Source organism: Lissotriton helveticus (genome assembly GCF_964261635.1).
Source record: "Lissotriton helveticus chromosome 1_1 unlocalized genomic scaffold, aLisHel1.1 SUPER_1_unloc_28, whole genome shotgun sequence".
Classification (NCBI taxonomy): domain Eukaryota; kingdom Metazoa; phylum Chordata; class Amphibia; order Caudata; family Salamandridae; genus Lissotriton; species Lissotriton helveticus.
Genome location: NW_027611668.1, coordinates 2,542,321 through 2,561,005, shown reverse-complemented (window position 1 = coordinate 2,561,005; position 18,685 = coordinate 2,542,321).

Below are 18,685 nucleotides of genomic sequence, written 5' to 3'. Positions count from 1 at the left end.
TTTATGTATGTATTACTGAGTGGATAGTTCAGAGGTAATGCAGCATAGTCGCCTTTTAAAGACGCTTTACCGCCAGCATGGTTTCTCAGTCTATGTATTTTTTAGAACGCTTTTTTGTGGCTACGGAAGCCGGTTAAACCGCTTCCGCTGTGGCTCTGAGAGCCAATGAATTCCCTGCAAAGTGAACGCCATCACGTTGATGACTCAGTGTATGTATCACGTGAGTCTTTCGTAGTTCTTTCTGTAAAAGAACTACTTGTTCCCAAAGCTTTTTATGCTTTATTGTGGCATCTGTGTCATCTTTGTAACCGTTTTGAATCCAGGTCTGTATGTCATTATTGTAAGACTTGACGCAGAAATGCGAATCGCACACTATTAGTGTGGGGAATTCGCGATCGGCATTTTCAAGCACCATCTTTAAAGATCTTATTTCAGCTCGCTGAGTTGAACAGTTTCTGAGTGATTCAGTTTTGGTAATTAATGGTCTGAATTTACCAAAGCGCCAGCGACCTTTAACAGTCGCGCACGCTGCGTTGTAGGATTTTTTCTCTACATCGTAGTGTTGTGCAAATCTGTCAATGTAGATTACACATGTGTACTGTTCGAGAGGCAGAATTTTGATTGGCAGAGGATATTCTTCTTCATATTCTAGGTTTTCTAGTTTTTTCATTTTCGGGTCAAAATAGTATTTCACGTCTTCTGCAGCAAGAGAATTTTCCCATTGTATCCATTTTGGATCTAATGCCACAGCAGTCAAATTGCGTGGGCTTGTTAATGCCTCAAGGGCTGATTCTGCTGTAAAAACAGTTATTATTCTGCCTTGGGCTTGGGCTCTTTATTTTGCTACAGCAGTTGAACCGCTATTAGAATTTTTTCAGTAGAACTGAATTTAATTTCAGCTTGTGTGTACAAGTGTGATTTGTAAGCTATAGGTACCGTTTCTCCCTCATTAGGGGTTAGGTACGTGAATCCGCATCTTCCTGGGATGACTCGGATTACAAGGTTTCGTATGTTTTTGCGAGTTTGCAATTTTGTTTTAGCTAACATGTCTGTTTGCAATGATCTTAAAATTTCTGTGTGTTTCTGAGTCCAATTGATTGGTTTGAAATCAGGGTATATTAATTCATAGAGAGGTTTAACCCTCTCTGAAAAATATAGAATGTATGTTCTTCCGAAATTCAGGAAACCTAGTATTGATTGTAAGTTCTTCAGCGTTTTAGATGCTTGGAGTACAGCACACTTCTCTAAGAAGTTGTCTGCTAGGCTTTTGCCTTCACTTGATAATTCATATCCTAAAAATAGGACAGCTAGATGGGCAATTCGTGTCTTTTTAAAGTTGAATTTGTAACCCTCAGCTGCGAACCCAAGTATTATGGTGTTCACTCTTTTCAAGTGTGTCTCCAGGTCATCATCTGTTAGATAGATGTCATCGACATAAGATATTGCTTCATCATCATATATTTGTAGTAACTCTGTTACTCTTGCTGAGAATAATGCTGGGCTATTCTTGAATCCCTGTGGGAGTCGACAGAAGTGTTTTTGCGACCCCATCATTGAGAAAGCGGTCAAATACCTGCTTTCAGGTGCAATGTTTTGACAAAAGAATCCATTAGAGATGTCTAATGTCGTTTTATATTTTTTGCGCACGATGTTATTCATCAGTGCTGCACTGTGTGAGTTTTGTACTGCAAATGTTTTGCAACAGGAGTTTAGGTGTCTGTAGTCCAAAACTAGATGATATGAATCGTCTGGCTTGGAGACAGGAAACAAAGGATTGTTCATTTGTGAGGTGCATGTTTCAATCACCCCCTGATATTCAAGTTGATCTAAGATCTCCCTGACTTGTTTTTTAGCTTCTTGTTTAACTGGGTACTGCCTTTGTGCAGTGGTTTTTTTTAACTGGATTTTGTGAGGAGGAGAGTCCTCATCCCATCCTACATGATTTTTGTATAATGCAGGGGCTTGGGCCACTGCCCATTTTCTTGCATATATGGATTTTTTAAGAGTTAAAATATGATTTGAGAAGGCAGGCATAATCATTTCTCCGCCGTGAGGGCACTCCCTGACAAACTCTGGTGGCCAGTCTTTCTCAGCTAACAGGATGTCATAGCCTTTCGAAAGGTTATCCCAAAAGAGACCCCTTACTTTCCTGGTCTTGTCCCCCTCTATACGCAGTGTTATTTCGTATATTTTATGAGGTTTGCTAACTCTGGTATCTGCAGTTTCCACCTGAATGTATTCATTTGTGTCCACTTTCTCCAGAAGATTCATCATGATCTTGCGAGCTATGGTCACTTCTGCTGCGCTGTCTAGCATTGTCTGGGCCCACTCTCCGTTTTTCAGTTGCGTCCTCAGTATCCTCGGCATGTTTAATTATTTTAATACTGGCTACCTTCTTTCTTGGAAATTGTAATTTTTTACTTTGATGATTAGGTTCCTTGTCTTTGGACTTGACGTGCTCTTCCTTGTGTTCTGACCGTCCTCTTCTTTCCGATTTCTGTGAGGAAGTCTGAAAAGATGGAGAGGGACGTGTATCAATATCTTGTTATCTATCAGGTTTTCTCAATTTATCCCTATCTCTAAGGTTGTATCTTTTTTCAGAGGGCTCCCTCTGGGGAGACTTGTTTCCTTGGTCCGGAGATCTTTCTCTCCGTTGAGGAGACCTTCCTCTGGACTGGAATCGTTTTCCTTTGGGAGTGGATTGTTTATTACCATCCCAACTCTTTTTTGGAGTGTACATATTATTTTTAATAAAGGTTTTTTCAGGATTTTAAGTTAGTTGGGGTTTTACTGGTTTCCCACCAAAACTATCTCTTCCTAGTTCTTCATTGGATTTTTCTATGATTCTGGCAAGTTCAAAAGGTTCTTCTGCTATATCTGTTTCTTTCAATTTCTGAAGATAAGTTATATCGTCCATTGCCAATTGAACTAATTCTCTATATGCCTTTGTTAATTCTTTTATTTTAACTAAGAGTTCTTCGCTTGACATTTTTTCAATGTCTGGATCTGGTGTGTAGCTGGCTAGAACCGGCCACGTTGCTCCTGGTCTACCTAGTGGACCGTGCCTGGTGATGTGATTTTTATGTTTTAGGGCGCCTTTAAATCAGAGCAGGTGCTCTTGGTAATTTAGTGGGATTTCAACCTCCTCGAAAGGAGTGTATTCATCCGGAGGTTCCTCTATTTTATAATAGTGGAATTCTTTTGTTACAGCGTTTGCTGCTGGAAAGTGTATCCATGAATAGAATACCTCTGTCTGCCGATATTCATAGGCGTCTACCACAAATATGACTGTGCCACCTCGTGATGATAGTTCATTTTCTATAAGTTTAATAGTTATAGTTCTTCTTATATTTGCCGGAATGATTATAGCATTCGGGTCATTCTGTTGGAGATTCGTGTCATCTAACAACAGTTGAGACGCTGTAGCATCTCTTTTTTCGTCACCGTCCGGCATTTTACTGACAGAAAGTTTTGTTGCAGATCAAGTTTCAAGGGAAACAAAGATTAGGTGCACAATATTTTGGAACACTGTATCCTTCAACGTTGACTAAACCAAAAAACTATACATAGGAATCTCTTCCTACTAAGTTCCGGCGGATTTTAACCTTTTACCTACTCCAGATGTCTCTTGGAGTTTTTACGGGAAAAAAGGGTTCTGTGTGAAAAAGCACGACTGAGTTACTCTAGTGTCTTGCGTTAGATTATCGCCTTACCAAACGTTGGGCGCCATGTAGTGTAGTTCCTTTATTCCCAATGGGCTCTGCGCATTGGAATAATATATTCAGCAGTGTAGACGTAGGACTGAGGTCGACTAGGTCTCTACTGTATATTAGACTTAATTAGTTTTGCCAGCTAGCTCAGAGGTCACTAGAAACTTTCTCGAATAAACAAGGAGGAGTTTAACTTCCCTGGATAGACAAGAAGGGATTAGCTTCTGATAACCATAAACATGACAACTTTGCTCCCTCAGAATAAGAGTGTATCTCTAGAGTCGTGTGAAAACAATAGACAGCTATTTTACTAAGTCAATCGTGCATACTTAGTTTCACCAGAGTGCAGAGAAATAGAGAGACGGGCGTTTTCAATAAAAGGTGTTATTTATTGAGCAGTCTTCTTTCTCATGCAAGAGAAATGAATTGCCACAATTGCAATACTTATCATAAAGTAAAGTGCGTACAGTAAAAAGAGTATTATGAAATAATACTGTAGAAACATTGAAAGCGCTGCGAGGCATCCGGGTAGTTATGCGCTATATAAGTGCAATTTTCATTTCATTCATTTCATTGATATGGTTTCTTAGCCATATGATACTTTAAAATGGATAGAATATATACATACATAAATACATTGACTAACGTACTCAACTGGTGCTTCTAATCTACGCCTACCCCGGTGTACCTGACCTAAGCCTAATACGTGGGAAGGAGTAAGTAAGTTGCAGTTTAAGTTAAGTTGGTTGTTTGCCAAGAATCTGAATCAAGAATTCTCTTAAGGGTTTAGTCAGCTCCGTACCTTGGTAATAGAATGTAGGAGGTCTGGTATCTCTCTCTCAGGACTCGATATCCCAGCAACCCGCAAGGGCGGCTGGAAACACCGGAGCTGGATTTTCTCGGCTGGTGAAAAAGACAGCGTCTTTCTCAGTGCGTCAAAAGGGAGGGGCGGCGTCCGTGGGCTCTCGCATCAGCTGGGCTGTCGGGCAAGTAGATAGCCGCTCTGCTCCAAACCACCGTGTCTTTGCTTAAGGCAACGTTGGTATATTTATACCTGAAAGTTGCCGGGTTTGACGTAAGGTTGGACATAAGACATAAATAAAAGATGTCACTAAGAACTGGCCGTTCTTTCAGTGCTCGCAGGAGTTCTAGGACAAATCAAAACAAACGCATGGGGAATTCCCAGGTTGCTGGAGGTTTGGTTTGTTTAAAGAACGCGTTGTACTTTCTAGGAGTCTAGGGGAGTAGCCTTGCCGTATTTGGACTGCATGGGCTATTACTAAATATGGATATGATTCTTATGCCTTTATAAGGATATTATTTATTATAGCCTTATAAGGGCATAAATCGGGAATATCGAATTAGGGTCCTAGATAGAAACACAACAGACTGACCGGAAGAGCTAAGGAAGCTAACACGCTCGATACAGACAGTGAGCTCCTGTCTGTGGGGGGAGAGGTGGCATTCAGTGTTGGGGGGTTTTCAGGTCTGGTATGAGGTTATTTTAGGTGGCCATCTTGTGGTTGGCCCCCTAGAGCACAACCCCTGGGGTTCAAGATTGGCGCGGTGGAGAGTGGTGAGGGTGGGTGGTCATGCTGTACTAGGGACAAATGTCCTGGAGTCAATGGTATAACACTCATGGAGGAGGTGCCAAAGCACAGAGTATACACTGCAGCAAACACTATCTCCCAGGTGGTGCAGTCAACTAAGGAGGGCATTTGACCACTCAGGAAACTCATTGTAAGAACCCTGGGCCTCATTTAAAAAAAAAAAGTTTTATTTATCATTTTTATAATGCATACATATTACAACAAATCAATGCAAAAGAGAGCTCCACGTCTGAATACTCTGCAGGGTAACAAGTTACATAATAGCGAGTCCATGTCTATTACCATAAATAACGAATATTCAGCAAGCAATCCTGAAAACAATAGCTTGACAGTCTGAACATCAGTGTCAATGGCGTGCCTGTGTCCATCCAACAACCAATCGGACCATAGGTGTCAATGGTGTGCCCGCGCCTATCCAACACTCAATCTGACCATACGTGTCAATGGTGTGCCCGCACCCAACAACACCCTATCTGACCATACGTGTCAATGGCGTTCCCGCATCCATCCAACACCCAATCTGACCATCGGTGTCAATGGCGTGCCTGCCTCCATCCAACTCCCAATCTGACCATATGTGTCAATGGCGGGCCCGCGTCCATTCAACACCCAATCTGACCATAGGTGTCAATGGCGTGCCCACGTCCATCCAACACTCTATCTGACCATACTTGTCAATGGCATGCCCGCGCCTATTCAACACCCGATCTGACCATCGGTGTGAATGGCGTGCCCGCAATCTGAACATCAGTGTCAATGGTGTGCCTGGGTCCATCCGACACCCGTTCTGAACATCAGTGTCAATGGCGTGCCCGCCTCCGTTCAACACCCAATCTTACCATACGTGTCAATGGCGTGCCCGCGTCCATCCAACACCCAATCTGGACATCAGTGTCAATGGCGTGTCTGTGTCCATCCAACAACCAATCTGACCATATGTGCCAATGGTGTGCCTGCATCCATCCAACACGCAATCTGACCATACGTGTCAATGGCGTGCCTCTTTACATCCACCAACCAATCTGACCATATGTGTCAATGGCGTGCCCGCGTCCATCCAACACCCAATCTGAACATCAGTGTCAATGGCGTGCCTGTGTCCATCCAACAACCAATCTGGCCATACGTGTCAATGGTGTGCCCACGTCCATCCAACACCCAATCTGACCATACGTGTCAATGGCTAGCCCGCGTCTATCCAACAACCAATCTGACCATTTGTGTCAATGGTGTGCCCGTGTACATCCAACAACCAATATGACCATAGGTGTCAATGGCGTGCCCACGCCCATCCAACACCCAATCTAACCATACGTGTCCATGGAGTGCCTGCGTCCATCCAACACCCAATCTGACCATCGATGTCAATGGCGTGCCCGCCTCCATCCAACACCCAATTGGACCATACGTGTCAATGGCGTGACCGCCTCCATCCAACACCCAATCTGACCATGCTTGTCAATGGCGTGCCCGTGTCCATCCAACACCCAATCTGACCATCGGTTTCAATGGCGTGCCCGCCTCCATCCAACACCTAATCTGACCATATGTGTCAATGGCGTGCCCGTGCCCATCCAATACCCAATCTGACTATCGGAGTCAATGACGTGTCCACGTACATCAAACACCCAATCCTTCCATACGTTTCAATAGCATGCTCGTGTACATCCAACTACCACTCTGACCATAGGAGTCAATGGCGTGCCCGTGCCCATCCAACACCCAATCTGACTGTCGGTGTCAATGGCGTTCCCACGTCCATCCAACACGCAATTCTTCCATACGTGTCAATGGCGTGCCCGTGTACATCCAACTACCAATCTGACCAGAGGTGTCAATGGCGTGCCCATGCCCATCCAACACCCAATCTTACCATAGGTGTCATTTAGGCGTCCTAAAGTTATGAGTCCTAACTTTACTACTCCTGAACTGAGAAAAATCCTAACTTTAAGACTTTCGGTATTCACAGAAGGCATTTAGGAGTCCTAACTTTACTACTCCTAAACTGAGAAAAATCTTTACGGTAAGACTTTTGGTATTCACAGAAGGCATTTAGACGTCCTAAAGTTAGGAGTCCTAACTTTACAACTCCTAAACTGAGAAAAATCCTTACGGTAGGACTTTTGGTATTCACAGAAGGCATTTAGGAGTCCTAAAGTTAGGAGTCCTAACTTTACTACTCCTAAACTCAGAAAAATCCTAACTTTAATACTTTCGGTATTCAAGGAGGCATTTAGGAATCCTAAAGTTAGGACTCCTAACTTCTGTGAATACCGAAATGAGTAAGTGCCTTCTGTGAATACCAAAATGAGTAAGTGCCTTCTGTGAATACCAAAATGGTAGTAAGTTTAGGATTTTGTACTAAGTTAGTTCTATGAATCGGGCACTCTGTGCTTACCCCTAGAGATTTTTTGTGTATTTTTTGCTAGAGTCCTATTGGTTTTATACTTGTTCAGGTCTCCAGTGTCACCGACACATCTATGCTTCTCCTTTCCCGCTTTCTGTCCAGTGGTTCAAACGTGGTTCCAATGTTTCATGCACACACTATTTCTTATTATTGCAGTTGGCAAACATCTACAATGTGTGATTAACCTGGTTTCTCTTGTTTGTAGACCCCTGGACACTGTAGCAGCCCTGATCCGGACCAAGGGTTGCCACAAGAACAGCACCGACTAGAGGTAAGTTGTCATCAGACTTAATTCCTTGTATGGTCACCAGCCAGGTCCCTTATTGCAATGCAGTGTCCAAGGATTTGGAGGTGACTCGTATAGCAATGCTTTAAATTGGCCTCCAGAAGGTCCTCAGTGGTTGAGCCTCAGAAACATCTGTTCCTCATGAGACTTGAGCCCATTGCCACTTGCTGGATGCTCTATAGCAGCCGTCTGTCTGTCCCGCTGCATCTGTTGGCGCATTTCCTTTTGGGACAGTGATAGTCGGGCAGTACCTTTGAGATCCTCACAAAAACATTAAATGTGCCTCAGTCGTCCACAGAATTTCAAGGTTGTAGAATTTATATCAGCAGATGTCCGAGACCTGTACACTTCTGTCTAGTATGAGAAGTTAGCCTGGCATATAATGTCCATTAGTTCTAGTGGGCACCTTGCACCAGTCTAATCGACCCTTATTGATGGTGGTTGTAAAGTCAACCTTATAGAAAGCTATCCTAGTGGTAGCATGGACCAGCAGTCATCAGGCTAAGACTTCAGAGAGCGCAATAAGCAAGTTGTTTTACCAATTATAATCCCTTGAGTACCAAATGAAAGGACACCACACAAAGTATATATCAAATATATATGTATTTATTCTAAACACAACCCCTCTGCACTCTTTATGAGGTCAGAGGTAAAAGTACAATACAAGTTACTCAATTAGCATACGTTAAGTTGCATAGTATACGTTATGCCCTAGGGGCCTCACAAACCATATACTTAAATAGTGGGATAAGGAGCACGTGAATATTAGAAAGCAGGCCTGGGGCCTGTGGAATTGCTGGGGCTACTCTAAACAACCAAAGGTCAGGAAGTAGGAGGCCCACGGGAGACGCATTCAGTGTCTAAACACTGCCGCAGGTTACCATTGACTTTATATGGGAAACAAACCAGTTACCAATCTACAATCTAAGGACACTTCCGGATGGACTACGATGGAACCCTTTTAAGCTAGGACACTTCGAGATTCAAGACACACGGGAGCACCGGAGTACTCATGTTACTTCACCCAGGGAAGCCGGGTGCATAGTTGTCTTTTCGTTTCGGGTTTCGTAATTATTTTTAATGGAGAGCTGAAAAGAAGTGCTGCAGGCGACCAGAGGAAAAGTGTCCAGGTGGATCCAAGGGTGGATTGAAGATCTGTAGAACCTGAAAGCAGAGAAGACAGATTCTGGGCCACTAGCCAGTGACCAGGGTGGCGATATAAAGATGCCATCAGATGTCGGGTGCTTGCAGGTGAAAAGGTGAAGTTTGTCTCTTCAGCCACGAGGACCAGGAGGCATCGACAATGACCAGGAGCTGGATTCGAGCTTTCCCACGAAGGATCTAGTTGACTTCGGTGTCGGCATCTGGACTGGACCCAACAAGCCAAACGCAACCCATGCAGGATGTCGAGATTGGTTTTGGTGCACACCAGCAAGGTCTGAGGAACTTCGCCTTTGTAGGGAGGTTGGAGCAAGCCTGGAGCAACCAGGGAAGCAAGTTAGATTCAAAAGAAAGTTTTCGGGGGGCTCACTAGCCAAAGGACTAGGAACCGCGAAGACGCGTTGAGCTGAAATGCAAAAGCGGGGGCCCACGGGACACTCGTGGAGTGGAGGCCTCTGAGCTTCGGTGCAAATGGTGCTCGGGCCTGGCGCTTCAAGCACTCCAATGCACAACTTTGAGATACCTCGTGAAGTAGGTGCAGCTTGCAAAATGCAGAATGTCCAGGAGTTCTGGTCCCACGTCTCTCGTGTCCGCCACCTGTCTCAGCTTTGCTGTGAGCGAAGGTCGGGGTCAGAGAAGTCTGGAAGTCCATGTCCTGTGTCGCAGACTCTTCGGGATCTGGCGGGAGCCTTGAAAATGCAGACCGGCAAAGTTGCTGTTGGTGCCTGTTTGAACAGGGTGGTCACTCCTTGACCACAAGGGAGATGTCTTCCAGTCGAAATGGAATGTCGAAGGTCCAGGATTTATGTTTCAGAGTTTCGTCCAGGGTAATCTAAAGTCCTAGGGACTGGGTTCCTATACTTATAGTAAGTTTAGGGGCTGGACTACCTTTAAGGTCCCTCCTATGGGTGGACCTGAGAAGGGGTTGGTTACAACCCTTTCCCTTTGTCCAGTTTCATGCCAGAGCTGGGGGAGAGTGCCCCAGCAACCAGTTTGAACTGGGAAAATGCATGGAGCACCTTGTGTGCCCCAGCCAGTGTCTGGAAAGCATTCACTGAATGCCGCCCTCCCTGCCCCAATACACTAAAGAATGTCTGGGGAGGAGCTGGCACCTCCCTGGACAGGAAACCTATTATCCAGGCCTTCCCTGCCGGAGTTTCGTCCAGCAGCAGGAGGGCAGACTCGTGCCTGGGGCAGCAGCATCCATTTTGTGATGCTGAGGCTCTGTTTATCTTTAACCTGGTAAACCAGTAACTACATGTCGTCTCCCTCTAGAAGGGTGGAATGCTACCCCCGCCACCAGAATTGGCGGGGGCTAGCATTCCAAAGTGTTTGACACTTTACAGGACATCCTAGCATTAACCACTAGGATTATAATGCACTTAAGAGTACATGGTATGGCTATATCATAGAACAGCTATAAGGAGATGGTTCCGAAAGCTGCAGAGGGGCTCAGCCCATGCTAGGGCACCCTCTCACATAAAACCAAGCACTCTACCTCCAGGAATGTCAAGGTCTGCCTTAGGAGTGGCTTATAGGTGTATGTGTCTATATAGTCATATAGATATAGGTATACTATATCTAAGTAAGGGGTGAATACACCACCTTACCCAGGCTGTGTGAACCGATCTGTGGTGTCAGTTTGGAAGGCAAACCAGCGGTGGCACAATACATGCTGCAGTCCCTGGTAGGCCTAGGGTGCACTATACAGGGGCTCACAAGGGTGACGCAGTAACCAATCTGGTATGTACCTAATGCACATAGTATCAATTTAGAGAGAGAACAGCTAGGTTGTGGGCCTGATTAGCAGGTCCACAGCCACACTAAACTAAAGTCGAAAAACCAGAGAATCACAGCAAAAAGTGGGGGTAACCATAGGAAGCAGACCCTACTCTCCTACATCTGGGGCTAGCAATTTAATGTCTATTTTTTCCAGCAGACAAATTGCCATGATATCATGGTAAACAGAAACTGAGCTCTGCCAACAGCAAATCAGAGCTTCCGAAACAGATCTCCTGACAGAGCGGGTTGCGTGGAGGCCTGTGATTGGCCAAAACTCATGACATGGTTGTAGAGTAGGATTGTTTGTGGGATCTTTAAGGCCCCCACAGATAGAAACGTACCTACTGGTAAGAAAGCATGGGGGTGGGCACAGTTCTCTCATTGGCTGTGAGTCAGCGTAGAGAGTGTACAGATGGCATCCCACCCCTCGCACTTGCAAGAGGCCGAAGTCACACCCTAGACTCTGTCTGGAAGCAGCTGTGTGTGGGGGAGCATAACAATGCAGCTCCCTGAAGCCCATCTGCAGCGCTATCTGGAAAGAGGTGGTAAGATGAGAGCGAAGTAGGGCGCGTGCACCCCAGTCCGAAGCCGCCGTTGCTTTGCTGGACTGGCTTTGGACCATATTGGTGACATGCTTTGGGCCATATTAAAAAGGCTTTACTTTCACCTACATATTTGATAATTATTACCTACGAGAGTCCAAAGAATTGTTTTTTTAAATATATATACTAAACTTTTTTGAGTTTTGTGTATTATGTTAGCAATCTAGATCCGACCCACCAACACACCTTCCCCAACATTGTCACCAGGCGACTAGTCCTAAAAAAAGAAGTGGGGGTTCGCTGATGTCATGACAGGAAGTGACGTCACGAAAGATGGCTTGCACCATCAAACTCATTGCCTCCCCTCGCTCACCCCTTAGATGCGATTGCATCAGAGAATCCGCGCGTGAGCAGCCTTCTAAATGTGCTTCGACCTCGCCCCAGAGTGGCCAAAGAGTAAATGTGTGGCTCCATTTGCTCCAGTTATCGAGCTTCCTGTAAAATAAGTGGGGGGACACCATCCACCCGCGTGGTACCCCGACTCGAGCCTGAATTTGCCACCCGACTGACCTCGCTCGGAACCTTGGCAAAATCCTCGACTCCTCCCTCTCCATGAACCGCCAAATCAATGCTATCTCCTCCACCAGTTTCAACTGCCTCTGGATCCTACGTAAGACCTTCAAGTGGATCCTCCTAGACTGCAGAAAGACCGTCACCCACGCACTCATCACCAGCAGGCTCGACTACAGCAACGCCCTCCATGCCGGAATAAACAAATCCCTACTACGCAAACTCCAAACCATCCAAAACGCGGCTGCCAGACTGATCCTAGGGATACCACATCACCAACACATGACACCTCACCTTCGAGAACTCCACTGGCTCCCCGTCGAGAAGAGGGTCACTTACAAACTACTCACTCAGGCCTACAAATCGCTCAACAACATCGGACCCAAATACCTCACCAACCCTTCACACCTTCAGACGGGCGCTCAAGACCTGGCTTTTCGACTGACCGGAGCGGCCCTACCTTCCCCCCCCCCCAGCGCCTTAAGACCCTCACGGGTGAGTAGCGCGCTTTACCAACCTCTAATTGATTGATTGACCTTAAGAGGACACGCAGAGCTGCAGTGACATAGAGCATGGACAGTGCTTGGCTCCTCAGGCCCCCACATCCTCTGGTCATCCCAGAGTACTCCCACCAGCCCCCCAAGATCCTGGCATGTTTGCGGGTGCACCCCCCAGACCCACCAGTCCATTGCGTATTGCCAGTCCGAGATTTGATCGCAACAGGGATAATTCTAGTCTAGTATGACTTTGTACCCGATATCCGGAATTACACTGCACCGTGATAAATTAATTTCAAGATTCCTTATATGGAATATCAAGTAATCGCTTCAAAACTGCGTTCTGTACCAATCCTCACCAAGGCCCTATGGCCTCCTGGATTTCCCCATTGTTTTGTAATCGTTTGCTATAGGATATATCAATTTTTAGGTTTCTGCTGCGGTCACTGCGCAGCAGTGTCGCGCAGGCAAAATTTAATGTTATCTCAGTATTGGGGACTTGAACCCGCCCCTTTTTCCATTGGCTAGCTCCATAAATGGAGGCTAGCCATTGGAAGACATTGTTGTCAATTACTCTTTCCCCCGTCACGACGCGATTCGTGGGCGTTTCTGGGTCTTTTTTAAGTCCCGCCCCTTTTGTCGTCATGCCTTTCTGGGCGTTTTTTGTTGCCGGGACTTCATACGACCGGTAAGCATTTCTCCTTTCCCCACCATTAACCTCGGCGATTCCGAGTACACCCTTTCACGTTCCCCACGTTTCTTTTAGTGTTACGAGCACTTTTCACTGCTTGTTTTAATATAAGTTGATGTTGTTTATTACGTACATTGATAGGCGCCCACACGATACACAGATAGTTCTTTTTTTTTTTAAATTTTTTATTTTTGGAGCAAAACAAAGATAGTATGTACAGTCCCATCCATCGTGATCCCACATAGAAGTTACTAGGTGAATGAAGCGGTACAGTGTTTACAATAATCAAACTTATAACATCCACATTAGTGTAAAGCATTTCAGGGCATATCGACGATGTGATGAATAGGGATATATTTGTGGCGCAGAAATACAGTTTGCGATTTCGTGTTTTGTTGGCTACTATCCGTCCGAGTTTTGCCTTTTTCTCCTTATAATAAACATAAAACAATGAAAACAGCACACTTAGTCTGGCACGTATTTGAAGTAGTAGCTTTCGGCACTCGTGGCTCAGTCCATCTGTAAAGAAAGCAGTGCAATGTGTCAAAGCCCCCTAGTTCCCTCTCCCTCCCATACCCCCTCCCATGGCTGGACCCACCCACTTCTGTTGCGCACGCCCTGAATACAGTGTAAAAACTCAATCAACGCTCCTCGTCACTCTCAGATCCTTCGTCTACATCCTCCTCTAGTGGTTCGCAGATATCCCCTCTATAGGTGTTCCAGGATTGCCACACCCATTCCATTTACGTGGATTGCCCCTCAATTTATATACCGCCCTTTCAGTCAACATGAGCATGTCCATGTTACGGAGCCATTGGGGCAGCGTGGGGAGATCAGCCGACCCCCACCTCTGTGCTATATCCCGTTTCGCTGTTACCATCCCCACTGTGGCCCAGGTCCTTGCATAAAAGGTGAGGTCAGTCGGCTCCCAGATGTTGAGTAGGCAGAGCCGTGGGTCCAAGGTGAGGGTGGTGTGAAGTGTCTGGGCCATCGTGCGTACTACCCGTTGCCAGTATCTGACTATCAACGGACATTCCCACACCGTGTGTATGAAGGTCCCCTCCGCCCCGCATCCCCTGAGGCAATACGGATGATCCGCCCTGCGTAGTTTATGAAGCAACGTACGGGTGTAGTATATTCTGTGAACGAACTTCAGCTGTACTAGGCGAAATTTAGACGATATGCCTGCTTCACGTGGGGATGCCATGGCTGTGTTCCAGTCATTGTCATCCAGATCACCCACTTCCGCCATCCATTTGTCCTTCAGTTTCCCCAGTGGATCAGGCATATTGTTAAGCAGCTTGCGGTATGTCAGCGATGTCGCCCCCTCTTGCATGAATTCGGTAAGTAGACGATCCTCCAGAGGGGAGGATTCGGGCAGTGATGTGTCGGGCGAGATCGCTGCCTGTAGCGCGTGACGGACCTGGATGTACCTGTAGAGCTCTGTGTTCCCCAACTCATATTGGTCCTGTAACGAGGCAAAGGAGATCACTCCTTCCCTGGTCCACATGTCCCCCACAGTGGAGATACCGATGCTGTCCCAGTGCGTGAAGCCCTTAGAGCGCCGCAAATGGCCCAACGCCTTCGCGTCCCATAGGGGCGTAAGTTTCGTAATGGTGCCATCCCACTTCAACTTTGCCTGTGCCTTGTACCATATGCGGACTGTGTGTTTCGTAGGGCCAATGAGTTTTGCCGCCACTCCACGGTGGTACAGTGGGGCCAATAAGGTGTTTGCACCCAGTTGCGCCCTGTCAGCCTTGAACGCTGGGTCGTCCTGCGGGGCATGTATCCACTGGTTAAGGATTTTGAGTTGGGCCGCCCAGTAGTATAACTGTACGTTCGGGAGGGCGATTCCCCCGTCGTACCATCCCCTGTTCAATTTGGCGTGAGAAATGCGGGCGGGCTGGTTGCCCCATAACAGGCCCGAAATCTGCGCCGTTATTTTCTGAAGGAAGCTATCTGACACCAAGTATGGGGCGTTCTCCAGCACATAGAGGAAACGTGGCAGAGCCATCATTTTGAATAGCGCCGCACGGCCAAGGAGCGTTAGGGGGAGATCCTTCCAGTGGCGCACGTCCTCGCGGAGGCGGGCCAAGGGAGGTTGGAGGTTGAGCCGTGAGAAATCCGCCTCATTCCGTGTGATGTGAATCCCCAAGTACTTAAATGACGTGTGCGCCGGTTCCAGTGGGCAGAAGTCCGGGAGGGGCGGGAGTGGCCCCCGCAGTTCGAAAATGACGGACTTGGTCCAGTTAATGGTGTAACCCGAAACTCGCCCGTGAGCCGTACAGAGAGCCAGGAGGTTAGGGAGACTCTCTTCCAGATCCGTAAGATAGATCAGCATGTCGTCTGCGTAAAGGGACACTCTGTCCTCCCATGACGGGGTCCATCGTATCCCTTTCAGGAGTGGGGTGGTGCGTATCGTAACCGCCAGCGGTTCTAGAACTAAGGCGAAGAGTAAGGGTGAAAGCGGGCAGCCCTGTCGTGTACCTCTGCCTAGGGAGAAGGATTTGGAGATGTGGCCATTGGCCGTCACATGTGCCACTGGGTCCCTGTACAGCATTCGTATCCAGGAAAGGAACACCGGGCCAAAACCCATACGCGTGAGCACTGCAAAGAGATAGTTCCATTCCACCATGTCAAACGCCATCTTGGCGTCTAAGGAGAGGATGGCAGCCGGTTCGTGCAGTAGTGGAACCCGCGCCAATACACCATGCACTCTGCGGAGATTTAGAGCAGTGCTGCGGCGGGGCATGAACCCGGACTGATCCGGGTGGATTAGGTGGGACAGAGTCGGCAAAATCCTGTGTGCTAACACTTTGGCAATAATTTTGGCCTCCGGATTCAAAAGTGAGATCGGTCTGTATGATGTGCATTCATTGGGGGGCTTACCTGGCTTCGGTATCGCCACAATGGTAGCCGTCCGATGATCTAGTGGCAGCGTACCCTGTGCTCTAGATTCCTCATACATATTGAGCAGGGGCTTGCTTAAGGATTCAGCCATGACCTTCAGCCATTCGATGGGAATGCCGTTGGGGCCCAGCGCCTTGCCTGGGTGGAGGGCGCCTATAGCCATCTGAATCTCCTCCACCGTGAGGGGCGCGTCTATGTCCTCGGACATCTCTGGTGTCAGCTCTGGTAAAGGAACGTGCCCGAGGGCAGTCTGTACCTCCCCCTCCTCTACTGCTATCTCTGGGGTATAGACTGAAGTGAAATAGTCGGCGAGGACGTCTGCTATCTCGTCGGGGCGGGTGTGGTTGTAGCCCTGCGTGTCCGTGAGTTGTAGGATATTCCTCCCCCCCCCCTGTCTCCTGTCCAGCCACGCCAGCAATTTACTGGCCTTGTCCCCAATATCATATACCCTTTGCTGTGTGGCCGCAATGTCTGACATCGTGACCCTGCGCATGTGATCTGTGAGGCGGCGCTGGTGGACCTGAAGGTCGTGAAGTGTGTCGTCTGAGGGGTTCGCCATATGGGCCGTGTTGGCCCTCTCTAGGCCTAACTCCATCTCGAGGGCCTCTTGTCCGTGCGTCCTTTTGTGATGCGCGATCACCGCTATGGCCTGACCCCTGAACACTGTCTTATACGCCTCCCACAGTATGGAGGGGGAGACCACCGAAGATCGGTTCTCATTGAAATACAGCCGGGTTGTCTCCCTCAAGTCCTTGGCAATCCGAGGTACTTTGAGGTAGCCTGGGAAAATCGGGAATAACCTACGCCGTGCCTTGGTCGTAGTGGTGAGTGTTAATGTGAGCGGCGAGTGATCGGAGACCCCCCGTGGCTGTATCTCGGTTTCGGCTACTGTAAGGTGACCATTAATCAAAGTGAAGAAGTAGTCTATCCTGGACAGGCTATTGTGCGTGGCTGAGTAGTATGTGTATTGTTGCTGAGTGGGGTGCAGAGCGCGCCATACATCCACCAACCCCTGTGCAGTCAAGAATGTCTGGAGCTTGTTGGGCCCTCCTGTGTGTGTGCGTGGGGGAAAGCGGTCCTCGGAGTTTGTGAGTGTCATGTTGAAGTCCCCACCTAAGAGCAGTTCCCCGTCGGGGAGTGTCAGCAAGAATTTGCCCAGATCAGGCAAGGCCTCAGAGTGTAGTGCTGGTGGTATGTAGACAGAGACCACATTGAAGAGCCTCCCCTCCCACTGGCCATGAACTGCCGCGAATCTGCCATGGTCATCCGTTGCGGTTGACTTGACAATGAATTTGGAAGATTTTTTTTGCAGGATACCCGTGCCACGGGACCCCGAAGTGAACTCAGCGTGCACTATCATATGATAGCCTCTCCTATCTAGGGCCTTCGTAGCCGCTCCCGACAAGTGTGTCTCCTGTAGGAGAATGAGAGCCGGTCCCCGTCTCCTTATCCCCTGTATCACTAGCCCTCGCTTAATCTTATCTCCCAGGCCCCTCACGTTCCAGGACATGACAATAAGTGAGTTCTTCGTGGTTGGACTATCCATTACAGCCATTGCCAGTCTCCCAATCAGACCTCCCCTCGCCCCGAGTGTACCAGTAATTCCCAGTTACATAAGACATGCCGAGATACTTAAGTGTGCATAGAACATAACCTTGTAGGACTGAAAAATCCCACAGTGAAAACTTAATTAATTCTCCCCCCCTCCCTGCCCCCCTGCTGTACGGACTCAAAACTGCCCGCCCCCCCAACTTAGCAGAGTGCATGCCCCATCCCCAAAACAGTGTACTTGCGCGTTGGGGTGAGGGACTCTCCGCAGCCGGCAGTCTCTCATTCACACCCCCGGAGGCCCTTCACCCAGTGTCCAGTGGCGGGAAGCGCTTCACAGCTTGATAGTCTCAATACAAAAGCAAAAAATGAATTGTTCCCAGGCGTTCATTGTTCCTCAGCCTCGTCCCCGCCGCCTTCAGCTCCCAAGGAGGCACTGTTGTCCGGTTCCCCGCCGGAGGTCTGTGAGTCTCGGCGATGGCCTCCAGTCCGATCTTTCCTGGAACGGTTCGTCCGTCTGTGGTTGTGACCCGGTCTCCATCCCTCGAGCCACTCTTGCACGTTTTCCGGGGTGTCGAAGAACCAGGTTTTGTTCTCCGCTACCACCCTTAGTCTTGCGGGGAATAACATTGAGTACGGCAGTTCCCTGGACCTCAGTTCCTTCTTTACGTCGAAGAATGTGCGTCGCCGACGGGCGACTTCCGCGGTGTAGTCGGGGAAGATGGCAACTGTGGCGTTCTGGATCTTGAGGGGGGGGGGAGGACCTGGCCGCCTGCAGGATTGCGTCCCGGTCACGGAAGTTAAACAAGCGTGCCACTATGGGCCGCGGGTTAGCCCCCGGCTTCGGTTGGCCACCCGGGACTCGATGGGCCCTCTCCACCGAAAAGAAGTTGGACAGTCCCTTCGGCTTTAGTTCGGTAGTGATCAGGTTCTCCACGAAGAGGTCCGTTGCCTTCACTCCTTCCGATTCC